General features: G+C 41.4%; 1 protein-coding gene and 1 long non-coding RNA gene across 4 annotated transcripts in view; one reads left to right on the plus strand and one right to left on the minus strand.

Moving 5' to 3' along the window:
* The window catches only part of PTCHD4 (patched domain containing 4), an 81,320-nt gene that overhangs the window by 61,865 nt on the left and 1,961 nt on the right, over positions 1-17,494 (minus strand). The window lies entirely within an intron of this gene.
* LOC137470211 (uncharacterized) lies at positions 1,859-14,413 on the plus strand. The gene is made up of 2 exons (XR_010996948.1): positions 1,859-1,926; positions 12,367-14,413. It is a non-coding gene; the product is annotated as an uncharacterized lncRNA (long non-coding RNA).

Genomic DNA, 17,494 nt, shown 5'->3' on the forward strand with positions numbered 1-17,494 from the left:
ATAATTGTCTAACTCTCTGCTGCAATAAAGAAGAATTCTTTAATTTCCAGCTAACTAGCAATGTTGAGGCTCAGCTAACCAAGCAAATTTGGTTTATCGTCACTGTGAAGAGTCAGGCACATCTAAAAGACAATCTACTCCATCCTGAGGCACAGGTCAAAAGAAGATTTGCTCTCTGCAGTTGTCTGCCTCTCTGGCCTTAAAGCAGAGGCTTGAGATTACTTAAGACTTGACCCCAGATTTTATCGTGCTAAAAACTGCCTGGTCTGCCTTGTCATTCCTGGCTCATGCCAGCCCCTTCACAGATGTGTCCTGCTGATTAACAAAACCACAGCCCTTCGGCCTCTTCCCAGGGAAATCATGGACTTCTAGGACGATTTGTAAGTGAAAGAAAGAAGTACACAGAGCACTCAAAAGGGAACCAGAACCATCTGACACCTCTTTCTGATGACTCTGGGCCTGTACCCCTACCCTCAACAGCTTTGGGTTTCTAGATTTTGATAAAATAAGCAAGAACAGATTAAAAGTGTTTCAAAGGACATATATTGTAGTATTAGTAACAGAGAATAAGATAAATGTCCCTAGAATTAAATCAAATTATGGAAGAATTCAGAAGAGTGCAATAACAAAGTGTGAGAGCCCTTAGAGATCTCTTCTCTTTTGAAGAGCGTCTGGCAGTGCACAGGCTGTTTCTGAGTGGTGCTCCTCACTTTGTTTCTTCAGCATCACCCTGTCAGGTTTTCTGAGAATCATAGTGTGGTCAGGGTTGGAAGGGACCTTTGAAGGTCACCTGGTCCAACCCCTAGAAATGAGCAGGAGCATCTTCATCTAGATCAGGTTGCTCAGTCACATCTAACCTGGACATGAACGTTTCCAGGGATGGGGCTTTTTGGACAAGCTGTCCCTGTGTCCCATCACCCTCAATGGGCATCTCTGTCAAGGCAAGGGAAGGACAGAAAGGAAGGAATAAAGGCTCTAACTTCATCTTCTGCTTCCCTTGAACATCTCTCTGGGAAGAAAATGCAAGATAAGCTCTATCCCTCCTACACCAGCCTCACTCCACTTCCCTCCTGGACTATATTTCACATTTACATTCTTTGCAACCCCTCTTCATTCTTTGTCCTATCTTCAAGCTCTTTGTTTCTCAACTGATCCTTTCACCCAAGGTCAGATTCCCATTCAGTCCATCTCAGATCCCATCCCAGTTCCTTTTGGAAAAGAGGAATAGATTAACTGTCCAGCAGAGCTTTGTCCCCAGCTGTCCTGAACAGCACCCGTGCACCCAAGGACACAGTGATGTCCTTGAAGCTGACGAGCAATACCCACGTGGGCTGTGATCATTCACCTCCCTAGGTGGGAAGGTTGCTGGAAGATGGGAGAGTCACAAACAGCACAAAGAGAACTGCAAGCCCTGGGGGATAATTTTGGGATACAGCTGGTCTCTCTGCCTTTTTCTTCTCTGCCCTCCATCAGGAGCAGGACACTGGCACAGCAGTGAAACAGCTTTGGCACAGACTGTTCAGGCAGGTGAGCTGTTGTCAGCACCCCAGTCCCATGAGATGGGTGCAAGGGTGACAGGCACAGCTTTCTTTGGATGCCCAGCAGCCTGGGGAAGCTGGGATAGCTCACTCAGGAGGAAGGTGGGTGGCTCAGGAAAGCTTGTAGGTGACACAAGTTTACCTTCCAAAGGTGATCCATGTCAGCAGGACCTCTGAAATTGTAGGTTACCCTGGGTGTGTAAATCTACCAGGTCAGGTATTAAAACATGACTGTCCTCTTGTTTCCAGCAGGCACAGAGCTCCTGCTCCCTCCTCACCATTCATTGTCCTTTGGAGGGATCCTGCCCTGCGCAGGATCACAGAGCCTTGGCACCAGCCTCAGCTTTTCACAGCCTGTCCCTGCCAGTGGAGGAATCACAGAGCAAAGGTATGGCTGCACTGACCCCTAAATCCTCCAGGAAGAAGGATGATGGTAAAAGTAGCCAGTGCAGGGCAGAACTTTTTCAAGGAGATGCCAGGTGGGGGGAAATCCAAGCTCCTGCATTGCCTGCTAGAGCTGTGACTCTCCACCTATGCAAACTGGGAAAACATTTAAGTCTCTGCCAGTTGCTAAGCCATGAAAACTGCCCAGGTAAAATTGAAAAAAAGAAAAAGGTGCTGGTCTCTGTGGTCTTGCCCACAGCTACTCTTCATCCCAAAGGATTTTGTTTGTGCCAAGGAGAAACACAGGAATGAATAATTGACAGCAGTGCCTCGAGGGAATTGTGTAAAACACCAATATATGGATATATACAGTTAAACACTCTCCCTGACTGATGTAGGAATGTGTTTGAAGAATGCATTTACTGTCTCTCATGTTTGGCAGTCTCTGTGAATCTATATCATGAGTACTTTTAATCAATGAATACTCTATATTCATTCTGATTTCCTCCACAGCTTAAGCGCAATTTTAAAAATGTTCAAAAGAAAGGAAGAAAATAGCAACGAGTTTTAAAAAAAAATAAGAAATGATTTTTCACTGCAGACCAGTGGCCCATCTAGCCCAATTTTCACTCTCTGTCCATTTCTAAACTATGGTGCACCATGACAGTGTCGTCCATGGCACAGATGGGAGATACCTTTGAAGTCTCAGAGTATTGTTGATTTTCTAGCTCTTCAACAAAAAAAAAAAAAAAAAAAAAGAACCAAAACAAAAAAAAAAACCCACCAAAAAAAAAACCAATCAAAAAAAACCCCCAAAAAATTAGCTACTTGGAAGGAGGAGGAAGAATAGAACTGTTCAATTTTTTTAATAGATAAATCCTTCTCCAAAATGCAGTGATTTGAATTATATTAGCAACAAAAAGCAAGTGAATTAATGAATTAAAGCTATCTTTGTAGCCCAGTGAAATACAACAGTATGTTATCTCAAGAGGGTCATGCTTTTCTCCAAATGGAGTAGACAGGACAACATTCAACCAAAATTCTTTCTATCTCTTGATAATATTTAATCTTAAGATTTCTTGAGGTCCATGGAGATATAGGTTAAACAAGGTCCTAATTACTAAATTTAAAAAGACAGCAGAATACACCAAAAATTATAGAAAGTCTTCTTTCCATATCAGCAAAAGCAAAATACATAAAACTGCTTGGAAAACTTCATCCCATACTCCATAAGCCCAGGCTAAAGAGATTTGGGTGGATGGGAATGGGATCCAGTGACTGTTCCTAACAGGAGATTCTAAAGAGGGGACAAAGATTTTCACTGACATATATGTGGGCCCTCTTGCTTTGTGAGCATCCCACTGTGTGCCTCTTCTAATTGCTTTCCTTACACCACTTGAAATCCAATACACAGAAGAAATAGGAAGGAAATCTGCCAGAAAGTGAAAGGGATTGGATTTGCCTGGTTTTATTACTTCATTTAAAGGAAATGTTAAAAAACAAACAACAGAGAATAAAAAGTGAGCAGTAAAGCAGATCCACAGGAATCATTTAAGCTTTTACAATCTGAAGTTTCAATAATGACACAGAAAAGGGTGTTTTTTTTCTTTTTAAATTATGTTTTACGTTGGCAAACATCTCTTTAATTTTATCTGTCTCTGCTCATCTTGTTTTCTCCGGGGACCAGCAGCCAAAGTACTGAAACACTGCGAAAATGTTCTATCAAAGGCAGGAAGAAAAGAAGTAACTGAGAATCAGAAAGAGCCAAGTGTGATGTGGCAAGATTTTGAGGCTGGAATGGTTTTGAGGTTAATTTACAGGTAACTGGATTAGCTAAGCCCAGGCTTTGAATACAAGATGCTGCTGTGCTCTTATCCAAGTCCTAGCAGGGACTTGTGCTCTCACAATGCTCAGTAAGATATAACAAGGCACTGCACAAAGCAGATACAGTTGAGGACATTTAACACTTCTAGCTGAAAATTCCTCTTTTCTAAGAGATAATTAATCAGTTTTCCCTCTTTTTTTATTATTCTCAAATTTGGCATTGTGCAGCAATTTCTCTACCGTGAAGCGTGCCTCCCTTCTCTCCAGCACACACTGGGTTTTAATGAGTTTGGCCATTTGTTAGCTGGAGAGAGCCAAGAAAATGTCTACTTTCAGACGCTTTCCTTTTTTATTCTTTTTTTTTTTTTTTTTCATGGTGCTGGACAAGGCTCTGGGAAGAGGAAGTGGGAATGAGGCATTTAAGTAAGCCTGTGTTTATGCACTAAAATCTAACTAAACCTGGGGCTCTGCTAACTCCCACCCAGGGTACTTTTAATTCAGTACATTCATAGAGATTTTTGACACCCACATTTGAACATCAGCAGGTAGCTTTTATATTTGTAAATTCTGTCTCAAGATCACCTTGTAATGTGTTCCCTTCATGGTAAAATCTTGTGTTCTTAGTAGCCCAAAGAGATGAAGGTGTTGTCATGTGCAATCCTCTCACAAGTCTTCTTTAATTCTTAACCCAGTTAAAAAATGTTAAAGTTAAAGCCCATGGCATCATGGCATGGAATACCACATCATGCCATGGCATCATGTGGAATTGTTCAAAAACATGTATGTGTGGTGTTTGGGGACATGGTTTAGTGGTGGACTTGGCAGTGTTGGGTTAATTGTTGGACTTGATGTTCTTTCCAACCTAAATGATTCTATGATTCTCTGGGCTTCCCATTGCCTCTCATCACTGCAGAGCTCTTACACTGGAAGTTCACTGACACTAGGAGGGTTGGATTTCTGTATTTTCTCAGTCATACTCTGTGGGAGAGGGCGTCTTGCACTGTCTCAGCACAGGGCACATTGTAGTGATATAGTGTTATACAACAGTGTGAGGCAATCAGGAAATTTTACATCATCCCAAACCCTTCACCTAGAGATTGCAGGGGGTGCCACTGAACAAGGTCTGCATGCCTGGAAAATTATCTCAATGCAGCCTTTGTGCTGTGGAGGACTGGGAGGACACAAACAAAGCCCAGCAGATGCTGAGATCTCGGTTCAGACTGTAATCACTGGTCACCAGTGAGGTTCTGGCAGGGCCCAGGACCCTGCTGTGCAAGGTACTGTGCAAACACACAGCTGGAGAAGCTGCCCATGCTCCACAAATCTTCCCATTCCGGTGCTGGACTTTCTTTAGTAGCTGTATTTCTTAGTGTGAACTGGTGATGCCAGAGGAGAGGTCCCTTTCCTCTGTGTCCTAGCTTGCATCTCCTCCCTGCCAAGCTTGGGAGCAGGCGATCATGTGGTGTGTGGTGAAATGGACTGGAGAAATAATCCAGGCTTATGCAAAATGAACAGGAGGGGAAAAAGAAAAAAAAAAAAAAAAGAAAAGAAAAGAAAAAGGAAAAACAAAGATTTAATCCCCTTATCCTCTCCTTGCTGCCATCTGCTCAGACCCCCCAGTCTGGTGGTGATATCAGCTGTGCCACACCTGAAAGGCTCCATCCTAAAAGTGGCTGTATTTCACAGCTGAGTATTTGTCCTTATTGTGGATACACAATCCCTATTATCTTCAAGGAGAGTTTCTGATTTGGATGTGCCTCTTCAGCCAGAACAAAGCTCAAAGCATGAGAAGCCACAACTGAGGCTCTGAGGTCCTGAGTCAGGCTGCCTAACCAAGGTGTCAGGGTGAAAATGTCAGGACTACTGTGAAAATGTTAGGACAATTTCACTGCCTGCTGCAGGAAAAGAGGAAGACAGGGCACATTTGGAGGGCAATTTTTATCTTAAATGGACAGTATCTCGTTCTTAGGGATTTTAGTCCTCCTAAAGCCTACGATGCCCCAAAGCCTAGTTTATGTACCTTCATAAAATGCTTGAAATTAGGTTATATGTGTTCCTGGATGTATACATTAATGTAGTGCTGCTGTTAAGAATGAACTCAAGATACCAAGTGAGATTAATATTTAATTTCTGTATATAAGCATTTCTGGATAAATGCAGAAATTCCCTGTAAACAATATTAGTATTAACAACCATCTTTTCAACTTATTTCAGATGTTTCCTTCCAATACATCAAAGCTTTTCTCCCCAGATATACATTTTGCAATTACTGTAAAGCAATAGGTGTTAAAAAACTAAAAAAGGTTTTTCAAAATCATCTGCTGCGCAAAGTGATTTTTTTAAATTTTATATTAACATAGTCTATTTGGAAAGGTTTTGGTTCTAGCAGAACAGGAAGGATTGGACTTTTAATTCTACAACAAAAATGTTGCAGATGGTGAAACCTTGTGGTATCTAGCCACCTTTGCATTTCAAGCAAATATTTAGGGAAAAATTCTGATAGAGAAGCCAAAGAGTAATCAGATGGTAAAGCTCTTCCAGATGATGGAATTTCAGCATTTGTCTTCTGAGCACTCTGCAAAATTTCTGCCTTCCTGCTGGAATAAACTGCCAATATCTGGCAATCTATTTTGGATGAGGATGGCATTTAATTCTATTTCCTTCAGTGGGAGCTAATTCCTTATTCAGATTAATGTATTTTAGTTCTTTTGCAACTGTCTAATAATAATTTCCAAAAAGAGTTTTTCAAAGCCCTGTCAGAGATTTGGAGTGAAAACAAGTTGCAATGGACTTGAGAAGGAACCTAGATTTTCCATGTGAAATTATTCTGGGAGCTTTTTTTCTCATGTCAGTGCACACACAGATTATTCCCTAGGATTTTTTGGAAAATCTTCACCTGACATGAGCCTTTTCTGTAAAGATCTCTAGATTTAGCATATCCTCATGCTTACAGAAATTTCATGGAACTTTTTTTGGGGTAATTTGAAATAAAAGTATAGTGGCATTCACCTTACCTAATTTTAACCATCTGAATGGTTAATGCAGAATATGAATATTATTGCTCTGGTCCATGATGTCGCCGAATGGCAAGCTTCTCCTGTCCTAATGTAGATGCTTAGAAACACTGAAATCAATTACTCCTGCAGGTTCACCCTTCTATCCTCTGGTTGCACATTGGCCTCACTTTAGATTAAATGCTGAATAGAAAATGGCTCTTAGAGGAAACGTGTTGCTATCGTGACTCTCTGCATGAGCATCCACAAATTTCTCCACCACAGACCCTCACTGGAAGGGTCACAGCCTGACTCTGAAGACCAGACCAGATCCCATCCACTGCAGCAAAGGCCCTGACATTGTGGACAAAAAGAGAAGAAATGGCCTGACTCCACAATTCTTTCCACAAACATAACCAGCCATTTCCTAGACAACTGTTCTGCAATCATACTCAAGTTGGACAAGAAATAGGATGTTATCCAGCTGAATATTTCATAACTATCCTTTCAACTAAGTTTTAGGACTGTCTGCTACCATAATTTTTTCCTAGCACAACCAGAATATAGTTAAGAAATGACGAAATTCAACAGGGACAAAATGGAGCCAATTTTTGACATTAGAGGTATGAGGATTTTCAAATTTGAAGTGCTGTGGAACAATCAAACAATGCACAACATGGCAAAAAGACTTTTACAAATCATCCAAATCCAAATCAAATCACCATAAAAAATCCACAGTCAGCACAAAATTCCAGAACAGGACTTGTTTCATTCTAGAAAGGAACAAAACAAAAAGAACAAAGAGAAGCAAAATTCCTTCAAGGCCTCCCTAACAATTCCTCTGCAGCCTCCAAAGCCCTGTTCAAGCTCTACACAGGGAACTGTGTGTGTCCTGCTGAGCTTGATCTGCAAGAAGGTGAAGGAGGAAGGAGAACATCGAGTACAGAAATGTCTGTACTTGCAAAGCAGCGTCAGAGTCAGAGGTAAACTAAGTGCCTTTTCTCTGGGGGCTGCAAAACTCCAACATCAACTTTGTTTTTCACCTTGGTCATGTCATTTAAGTGCTGCAACTTCACTTTGAGATTGGCAGAACTCAGCTAACATGAATCAGTTCCAAGGGAGGATCCTATGTTGCCCTTTGGGCACCAGAATGCCAACAAAGCTCTTCAGAAAATGCTATTATTTTCTGCTCAGCTTTCTAACTGCTCTGGATCTATCTGTGTAAATTCTGTGACTCAGCTGCTGCTGACATGTCCTTCGTGCTTAATATTATCTGTGAAGTTCACTCCTGTGCAATTCAATTCCATTTCCTGATAATTAATAGAGATGTTAGATGAGACCAGACCTAACACAAATTCTCCAGATACCCTGCAAGATACCGTCCATAAACTTGTTACATTATCATTTATCATGATTCCTCGTTTACAGTCTTTCATCCAGTTTCCAGCTCAAATGACTGATTTCCCATCCAACCAATCTGAATTAATTTCTCTATTAGGGTTTCCTCATAATCCTGTATCAGTCAGGGAATGGGTTAGACTGACCTTATAAACCTTTTATGTGTTTGACCTCTTGATGTTACATGGAAGAGTCTCATAAAACTCCAGCAGCTCTTTGAATTTCTCTAGTGGCACCACAGCCCTCCTTTATGGGAAAAATCAATGTAAAGGAGAAGTCACAGCAGAATATGAATTCTTGAATGCGTAGCCCTGCACCAAAACCACCATCACACACCCCAAACAGCTCCTTTACCAAACATCTGGAATGTTGTCCTTTGTGTTTGCTGTATTGTCATTGAAGAGGCTGTGGGAAAAGCCAATTCAAATGGTTTAGGCATGAACCTGAGTTTTTTTAACTTCATCCTGGGCTATTCCCTATCCTGGTTATCTTTTCTTTAGCTGCTCTAAAGGAAATGAAATCACATCTCATTCTGCCTTATTTTTCTTGGTTATTTTAACTATTTTAAAATGTAATCAGGTTTTCACAACAGAAGTATCAGAATAGCTCCTAAAGGACCTTTGTTCAGATCTGGTTAGTAGTGACAAATAATCATTTTTAACTTGCCTTTTGAGATGAATATTGTGATGAAAAAAACATGGATCGTATGTAATTACAGCATTTGATATTTATATAAGACAAATTTCCCTTCAAGGATGTCCTCCTTCTCCCACTTCCAAAATCTGATAGTTAAGTCAAGAAGATGGTAAAAGTCATAAGGATACAGGCTTTATTCTTTTAGGACTATAAAAAAAAGCCACCCTTTTCTTTAAAACTGAATTCCCAAAACCAAAAATGAAATGCTTTATGAGACCAGGGGAGCTCTTAAGCTTGTCAAGCTTGTGAAATTTATTTTAGAGTATATACCTAAAGCCTAATGCTTGTACTAATCTTAAAGCCTGGTGATAGAAAAGAGTGGAGAGACATTTGTAAATCTTCAGAAATGTTTGCATTTCTCTGCTGGTGTCCCAAATTTCTATGCCATTTACCATGACAAATCTGTTGTGCACCAGCTGGGTGACCAATGTTTTCTACATGCAGTTGGGAAATCAGTTATGGACAGGAAAATTAAGGTTAGTTAAAAAAGAAACACCACTGTAAGAATATTTATTACCACATATTTCAGCCACTCCTGAAGAGAAGTGGGTTTGTCATCTGGATGCAAAGGTCTACACGGTGAAATCTCTTTTGGGGGAAGTTTTATGCTTATCTGTGAATAAAACCTCACTAAAAGACTCAAGAACGTGAACAAACTGAACTGTGAATTTTAGAAGGAAAATGCACATGAATATTTCCGTGTTGCATCTGCTCGGCACTGAATTTGTTAATGTATTTGTTTAATGTATTAAAATCTGCACTAAGAAATCATCCTGGAAAATGTTTAGGAAAAAGGTGATTTATATTTAAGTCACAGATTCTGTCAAAGAGATGGAATTGCATAATGAAATACTGCTAACAACATCTTTCTTCTTAATGAACTGCACAATTTTTTACAAACTAGACTGGCTTGGAAAACTGGAGGCCAGGATCATTTGTCCCATTGATACAGTGCCTTGGTCTCCAGTGTAAAACCGCATTAACGAGAGCCAGAGCACCCTCCTGGTGGGTAAATTTGTCTGTAGGGGCACTGGACTGTGTCCTCAGGCAGCTGGGCGAGTTTATTTTGCTGTGATTTTCCTTTCCTAAAGTTTGAATACAGGAAAAAATTTCCTCTTAATGTGACTTTGTTTTTTTTTTTCCTCCTTTATTTTCTAATCTAAAGTATAATGTGACAGAAAAATATTTTTGGAAAAATTTTGAAAGACTACCTAGAATGACTCCTTTTAATACAAAAAAACCAGGAACTTTTTTTAGGGGCATGTCAAAATGAAACTGTGGGAACCTTCCCTTAATCCTTCCATAATTCAAAATGAAATTAGGGGCAGGGTGGACATTGTTTCAAAAGTGCTTTTGGTTTCAAGAGTACTGAATTTCAGATAGAAAAAGATGGAGCTGAAGATTTTTGGGCCAGCCAGGTCATGCATTATTTAGTCCAGGTAATTCAGCATTTAGAACAGAAGCAGCAAAACCCTCCGTGGCCACTGCTGAATCGTAGCACCCTTTAGGAAGATGTTGACACGTGTGCAAAAATGCACCATGCATGTGGAAAGAATAACACCTGCCCATCAGGCTGACAACACTCGTGTAACACTGGTGGAAACAATTGCACAAAGTGTAAGAGAAGCAAGACCCTGTCTTACACAAGTGCAGCTTTTCTGTCTTGTTTCACTGCCAAACTTGATCACGAGGGTTCGGTGCCTCAGAACCAGCCCTGTACATGGTGTTTATCCTTACATATTGTGAGAGATACATGTCAAATGTTTGGACTTCCCTGGAACTATTGTGGAACTACTTAATGGGGCCTCCCAGGTGTCCCACCATTAGCACAAGGAAAATAACTGTGGCAGGCTGGAGATGAATCTTTAATCCCCCTTGCTTACATTGCATTGCACTAGGAGTCTCAGTGGTGTGTGTTGCCTTCAAAGGTGTGGGGCAGGAAGGCATGACTGCCCTTTACCTTCTCAGATGCCCTCAGCACAGACAAGCAGGCTTTAGGGCCTGTGTAATTTTTAAAGAAGAATTGTTCTGCAAGACACCAAAATATTTGCCATCATACATACTCAGGAAATTTTACACACATGTAGTGCCAACTAATTTTTTAGCTATAGATCATTATTAGACCAAAACTTTCTGCATATTAGCCAGCTAGTGACATGCCAGTCTCACAACCCATGCTTACCCAGCAGTTCCCTGTCTGTGCTGCCAGTTTGCTGGCAAGAGTGGACTGGAGGAGGATGTGTTTGGTGGCAAAACATAAAACCAGGGAGAAAAGCTGATCTGGCCAACTCACAGCTGTGAAGGCTGTCAGGTGTCTTGCAGAGCTGCTGGGCATGCAGGAATGCTGCTGTGTCGGAACTGCCTATCGATGTATGAGTGGTGCTAAGGAGAAGAAAAAAAACTTAAGCAAAATTTCATACCAGAGCTGCCACTAGAAATGATTGCCAGTTTGCCCTTGAGCTGATCCCACAATAAATCTTTTTAGATGGAAATCTTCCCACTGCCACCAGCTCACCCTTGCTAGTGTCATCAGAGATCTCCAGCACTTCACCTTAAGCTCCTGCTCTTGACTGGCCTGATCAGTGTAAAAGTGAGGCCAATTCACCCCCAGTGAGTCCAGGGCTAGGGCAATGACATGTGCCACTGCATGTGATCATCTCTGCAAAGCTCAGGAGCTTGGTCACTGCCCTCTCCCTTTGTAGGATGCTTCACAGCCTCACTTCCAAGAACTTCCTTTACTGCCTATTCCCCACATGAGCACCTCACCCCTTGGTAGGTAGAGAGCAGGACAAATGCAGTGAGAAAAAGAGGTATAAAAGATTTAAAAATAAAGGCTTTTTCCTTCGGCCTCTCGTTGTCTTCCCCTCTCCTTTCCATCACTCAGAGTATCTGCTTTCCTATATTGTTGGAGACTTTCTTTTGTATTTAAAGCTGTTTTACAGCTCAAGTCTTAGCCATGTCTCACTGTTTGCAGTATGAAGAGGCAGTGGATGTGGGGCCTGCATAAATTAAAAGCTTTCAATACAAATGCGAGATCACGGTCTCCCCAACTCAATTGACTTCTCTTGGAAAACCAGTCAGCGGGTTCTTTTGTAATAACCACTGCAGAGAGGTCTTTTATCTCAATGTCTGAAGAGTTTTAATATGGGTTTTGCTCTTAGATTACTGTTTTCTAAACACCTACCCCAGCCTTACCCACATCATTGTTTGCTGACTAAGATATGCCTGTAAATGCATACCCACATATGCATAAAGGATGCTAAATAATTTAATAACTTCACTTTGGCCATATTTATCAATCTAATTTTGTCCTTACAAGATTCCTCTCACTTCTACCATAGAACAGAAGTGGTATATCTTATAATAGAATATATAAGATCTCCTCTCCTCTCCTCTCCTCTCCTCTCCTCTCCTCTCCTCTCCTCTCCTCTCCTCTCCTCTCGGAATATGTCATGTCTTCTTTTCTAATGCTAATAAACTTTATTTTACTACCTTGCTTGGTGGTACTTGAATTTGTTTAATTCTTGTTACAGATACCAAGAATACCCATCTGTTGTAAATCTGAAGACAGAAGTTCAGATCCCTCCAAGAGCTCACACAGCCAGTAGAGCAGGGGGCTACAAAGACCTTTTGGGAAAACATAGGGATGACTGTTATAAAAAGATACCCTGCCAGTGTAGAAACATTGGCAAGCCTTAACCAAATATTTATTAAAGGAAATAAATGGGTTTTTATGTCCACTAAGTCTTTTTTAGGAAAATGGCAAAGTTCTACTGGGCTTTCTCCCTTTGGCAAGCGGATGACATCTACCCCAGATCCCCAGGGATGAGCCATAATTACTAGCAGAAGGGCTTTGTAATTGCATCTTGCTCTTCTCTCCTCCTAAACAACCTTCCAGTTGCTTCTTTATTATTCACATCAAGGCCTGGCACTGCACAAAAGGCCGTGTCCCCCTTTAAGTGCTGACAAAACTAAAAGTGGAATAGCTGGGAGGGAAAGGCAACCAAGGTCACCCAAAAGGTCAATGGAGAATATTTTCATTGCAGTCTCCTATATGGCCGGAACTCTCAGCTGCTGGATGGGAAGAAATGAGTCCCACACCCAAGGAACTTGCTCTCTACACTCCCGGTCAGCTGAAGGTGGAATGTCCCTCAGAGATTGACAAGGAACGTTAAGTTCTGAACTGAAGAATGGCAATTCATAAACAGCACCCAAACACTCATTCTTGCTTTGCTTGGTCTCTGCTGCCTTTCTGCTGTTTGTTTACATTGGAATGGCTTATCCTGGTACATGTTAACCCAGTTTCATGTTCCTGGTGCAGTCAGGGCTCATAGTCTGGCCTTGCATTACAGGAGAGTGTTATCTTAATGCTTGGCCTGTCAGAGCCAACACAGAGACCTTTCCTAATGTACTAAGCAAAGGGAGGAGTAGAGAATTCTCCTAAAACCACTTAATTTCTTGCCCAAACTGAGCAGACAGGCTGCCTGATCACATCTTCAAAAGCTAATATCTGCAGAGACATCTCCCAGCAAAGGCACAGCTCCACCAGCCCATCCAGGTGAGGAGGGTCAGGAGCCCTCCCCAGTGCTGCTGGACAGTATGGAAACACAGTTGGAAGAGTAGAAGTGTCTTTTTTTCCCCCCAGATTAGTTTCCCAATCTGTGAGCCACAAGATGCTCCTATGCTTCAAATATTTTCCACTTGCTTTCATGCTACTGAGCAGCTATTCTGAGCTCAGCGTGCCCCATCCTGTCTTCATCTGTGAGGCTGAGATGAAAACTATCTGCAGCTCCAGCCTCCCTTTTCTGATCTTCTCCCTGCACATGTTTTATTATTTTACTTTGACTTGGTAGCTTTTTCCAGCCACAGAGCACTTCACAAAATCCTGAACCACTTGCTTGGGTTGGGACAGGTGGTATCACAAATGGGTGCAGAGCCACACTGCTTCTGAAGAAGCATCTGCTTGTTTGAGTTAGGGCAATCTTACACTCTAACTGATTTTACTGCAGGGATAATCAGTTTGTGGATATTATCGGTGCATAGATGCCTATCCTGATGGAAGTGGGTTCTGGTTTCATATCTTCTCTGTCCCATAGAGGTATCCCCCTCAGGGACATCTAAGGAGGGATTAATCCTAGAGCAGTCAGAAAGACTCCACAAATGCAAATGGAGTGAGACTCATTTGAAAGTACAGCTGTTAATGTGAGAAAAATTGAGAATCTGGCCAGTAGCAAAACTGCAATTAGACGTTTCAAGACGTTAAGCGAATGCAAGTAATGCTTCAGTTTAAGCAAGAGCAGACTCAATATCCAGCTGGTGTGTTTATCACAAATGTGGTAATAGAGATTTCTGTTTTATTGGCTGCTATTTTGCCTAGTGTTCATAAATGACTGATACTTAATTAATTGAAGGCAATATTACAGGAACCAATCTGCTGACAAAGGGTTCTTTAAACCAGCAGTTGTCATATTTATTTTGAACTCAGACAGGCAAGTTCTCAGTTATTATCTTTTCTGAGACAAACTAGCAAATAAACATGAAAAGCAACAAAGAAACAATAAAGATGCAATACCAAAAAAATGTTTTTATGCATTTCTTTTTTTCCCTTCCATATAAAGACTGTGTTCAGAAATAACTTCCATTATTTTTATTTGGGGTTTTTTTGGCTTTTTCTGGAATAGGACAGAAAATTTTCTGTGCTTATAGGTGAATCAGAGTCAAAAAGCAATCTCTTCCCTCATATTTCATGGTACACAAGAAGTAATCCTCAAGTAATCAATAATTCTGTTTATACCAACAAATAAACTGTGCCTCAGACCATATTCTGGCCCTGGAGGCAGAGGCACAATGTGCTCACTTCTAAGAACACTACACACCGTTATCAGCAGGATGGAGCGGATTTACCGATCTGGAGTGGACTCTTTCCCATGCTGTCTCCCAGCTCATGCCCAGTCACTGTTCTGGAAGTCTCAACTGACAAAAACAATGCTGATATTTACCAGAACTTGAGATTTAACAGGTTGCTGACTAACGGTGAGTGCTCAGTGTAGATTTGTCCAGTCTGTGCAAGTTAGGGCACAGTCCAGACCCCAAGCACAGGAACATCTTTATATGTCCTGAACGGAGGAAAGCACGAGCAATGTTCTCCAGGAAGTATCTCAAAAGTCTTCATCAAGACTATGTATATCCAGCTTTGTTTTCCTGCTCTGCCACGGTCTGTCTGCATGACCTTGGGCAAGTCACTCTCTGGCTGGGCTGCAGACTGCAGTGAGCAGGCTACTGTGCTCCGAAAGCAACGAGAGCTGGCATTTTCCTTCAGCCCAGTTCACCTGCACTTGCCTACAATCACCCCTAAATAGCCAGAGTGGATTTTTAACCCATCTCAGGTGTTTGAAACCACCCTGCAATCTATGCTCCGAATGTGAATGTTGTGTCTCTGCTCCTTCTCTGTTGAGTGGAGAGACCAAGTTCCTGACTTATGGAGGGATAGTGAAAGTAGAAGTATTTAGGGCTATAAGTTCTTCCAACACTACAGCAAGTAATGGTTATACAATTATCCTTCACATCCAGATTTCCCCAGGAAAAGCCAAGCAGTTTCATCAGATTTTGCAGCCCGATAACAGCTGCTTCAAAACTGGAGCACTTTGCTGAAACCTGCTTGAGTGGTTCCCACAAAGTTCCTGTGGGAAACCTGCCAAGAGTTCACCCCCTGCCACCCTTCAGGCAGCCTCACCTGAGAGGTTTGAACTGATTTGGCCTCCATCAGGAGATGAGGAGTGAAAAAAATTAAAAGCTTCTCACAAGGCTTGAGGGAAATAATAGACTACAAGATGTTTTTGCAGCTCCCAGATGGAGCAGGAGTGGAACAACAGCTCAACACTGTCATTGTGTTCCAGACCAGCACAGTTTGACACTTGACCCATGTAAGCTGTAAACTAAACACATATGGGGCATCTTCATGACTTCTAAATCCCCATATTGTTTTTAGAAGAATTTTGTTTAATTTGAGTCCATTATTAAAATAGCAAAACTCACCAGTATTAACCAAGGAACATGACCTTTGGGAAAGTGAGGCAACCTAGAAGATCCTGGTGGGTCCTAATGGTGCAGGAAAGTTTAGCTGAGAATAATCCCAAGAGCATGGACCAGTGAACGCAATGAGTGCTGGCTCACACTGAATAAGAGCAGGCATATTTGGCCCTCTTGTTTGCAGTCCCATAAGGTTTAGCCACAACTTTTCCTTAATGTCACAATTCAAGTATGAAGAAATACAAAACCTCACAGCTACAGCCACAGGGGTTGTTTCCCTTTGCTGAACATCCAGAAACTCATCTACCCAAATGGGTGCAGCATCGGAGATGTTTCTGTTTAAACAAAAAATACAAAACAAAGATACAGGCCTGAGTTTCCACAGCCTTTGCTCAGAAGTGCAAAGAGAGGGAGGTCAGTAAACAGCCTGAGAGCTGAGATTAAACCAAGATTTTGCCCATGGTTTGAAGGAGATCGTGAGATGTCGCCCTTCAACTTCCTAACCCCTGGTAGATGGGACAACAAAGATGACAGAGATAAACTAGTGAATTAGTTTATACAAAACAGTAATTTAATCCCAGCAGCTGGAGCCAAAGAGACCAGAGGTGAGTCTCTGCAGACACACCATCGCTGAAGATCAGCTCCAGTTCAGGGCTGACCACAGATCCATAATAGAGTCCTTAACATAAAAGAAGAAGGAAAATTGTGGCAAAGTGTGTTTCTCTTTCTCAGTAAAAGCAGGACCCACAGAAATGGGTTGTAATTGCTGGCTTTTCTCTGAAGTGCAGTCATAGGCTTTGGTGGCTTCTTTCACTGACAAGAGGGCAGAAAGCTCCCTGCTCTGTCCAGCTTTAAACTGAGTTATCTAAGGGTGTTTGTTCCCTCACCCAGAAAATGAAACACAACAACTCTTTGGGGGATTGAAGGTGCTGGGATGGTGTTTGATAGTGCTCAGAGTTAGAATTCTATGTTTTGGGAAAACCTTTCTCCGTGTGTGAGTTATCTGGCAATCCAATATGTAGCTAATCCAGACCACATTATCTTTTCCTTTGCTTTTATCTTTAAAAAAAAAGGAGAAGCTGTAGGCAATCTTCTAATGAAAAAAAAAACCAAACAACCCTAAAAAAACCAAAAAAACACATTGCAAGTGACTGCATCCTAGTTTTGATAAGATCAGTTAGGGTTTGTCTAGAGAAGAAAATTAACCTGGATTGAGAGAGTAGGACTACTACCAGGACTATTTCTGTATAAAGCAGTTTTACAACACTGTTAGTCTAGATTATCAGTGTTCTTCACTGAACTACCTTAATTTTAATTCTAAAAATAAGCAAAATGTAAAGAATTCACTTTAATTCTGCAGTAACGGCATTGTCTTTGCAGCACACTAGAAGATAAAATTTGTTCAGGGATATTTAATCCAGAATAACTTGTTTTTCTGAGCACTCTTTGCACTCAGGACTTTCCAGCAGTAGCAAGGACACCTTTTCATTCCCACACACTCCACTCAGGCAGCCACAACTCTGTTCAAAGCAATTACTGCAACATCTACAGCCATGGGACCAAATCCAAGCTGTTCCACCTGGCACTTTTACTGAAGGAAAAAGACAATCAAATAAAATCAATCCATGTCTC

This window comes from Anomalospiza imberbis, chromosome 3 (genome assembly GCF_031753505.1).
Source record: "Anomalospiza imberbis isolate Cuckoo-Finch-1a 21T00152 chromosome 3, ASM3175350v1, whole genome shotgun sequence".
In the NCBI taxonomy this organism is placed as follows: Eukaryota; Metazoa; Chordata; class Aves; order Passeriformes; family Viduidae; genus Anomalospiza; species Anomalospiza imberbis.